The 1,048-nt window shown below is 43.5% G+C and overlaps 1 long non-coding RNA gene across 1 annotated transcript; it reads right to left on the bottom strand.

The window, feature by feature from the left end:
* Nucleotides 1-135: 135 nt before the first annotated feature.
* Nucleotides 136-988, bottom strand: LOC121964202. The gene is made up of 3 exons (XR_006107332.1): nucleotides 691-988; nucleotides 483-540; nucleotides 136-360 (listed from the first exon to the last, which is right to left on the bottom strand). It is a non-coding gene; the product is annotated as an uncharacterized LOC121964202 (long non-coding RNA).
* Nucleotides 989-1,048: the final 60 nt, after the last annotated feature.

Genomic DNA, 1,048 nt, shown 5'->3' on the forward strand with positions numbered 1-1,048 from the left:
TATATATATATAATTATTCATATAATAATAATATAATGTTAATTTATTATTTATTATTATTAATATTATTATTCAGTTACTGAAGACACCTGTCACAATATCAGTTCATTGAGAAAAAGATTTGCCAGGAAAATATTGAAAATATGAAGCTTTATTTATTATTGTTTTTTTATTTCATGAGATGCTTGAAATGTCTCTTTGTTGCTTCGGGGTCGTTTGCAGTCGGTGCCGGTCTGTCTCAGGGTGGCCCAAAACGCAGCCTTCTGCGGTGTGTTCCTCATCTAATGTCATGTCTGATGTGATCCCTCTCCAAACATCCTTTTCTTCCTCGGCAGAGACAGCTCTCCTCGCTTCCAGCAGCTGAAAACACAAAAGTACAATCAGTACTGCGCTGTGCTGTTAATACTGCACAGACATATTGGTCGATACACATACTGATCCCATTCAGCACAGTGCATTCAGCTGTTTTCTTTAAATCTTACCCTTGCAGCGGCTCACAGCGCCTGTCGTTTCGCTCAGTTTTGGAGACGCCGCAGTTTCCTATCAAATACAAAACACATCAGTCACTTTGGTGAACAAATATATCCGGGCTGAGCAGCAGGCATCGTCAGTGTGGCGCACATTTAATTCACCCCGACAGTCGTTCAAAGAGATTCACTTTAAGTACACCGTAAAAAATAAGTCACTCACCAAACATCAGCTAATGTCTCCAAACTGGTCTGTGTCCTGCCTGTCCTCCTCCTGCTGCTGCATCAGCTGTTCGTGACGACGATCAGCTGCAGCGTCTCTTCAGCTGTTCACCGTCATCTTCACATCTTGGTCTCGCTTTTTGCTGAGCTCTGTTTTGCTAATATGCTGTTTTTTGGGTATGTTTTCCTGTAAACAAACACTCGTGCTGCGTCTCGTTTTTCCTCCGTGTGTTCAAATTTCCGGGAAAAACATGGACGCTGGAGGCGTCATCCAATCGGGACACAGGAGCCTTCACAGCCCTCGCTGATTGGCCAGAGAAACCACGTTGTTCCGTCCTCTGAGCCAATCAGCGAGGGCT

Source organism: Plectropomus leopardus, unplaced genomic scaffold, assembly GCF_008729295.1.
Source record: "Plectropomus leopardus isolate mb unplaced genomic scaffold, YSFRI_Pleo_2.0 unplaced_scaffold14512, whole genome shotgun sequence".
In the NCBI taxonomy this organism is placed as follows: Eukaryota; Metazoa; Chordata; class Actinopteri; order Perciformes; family Serranidae; genus Plectropomus; species Plectropomus leopardus.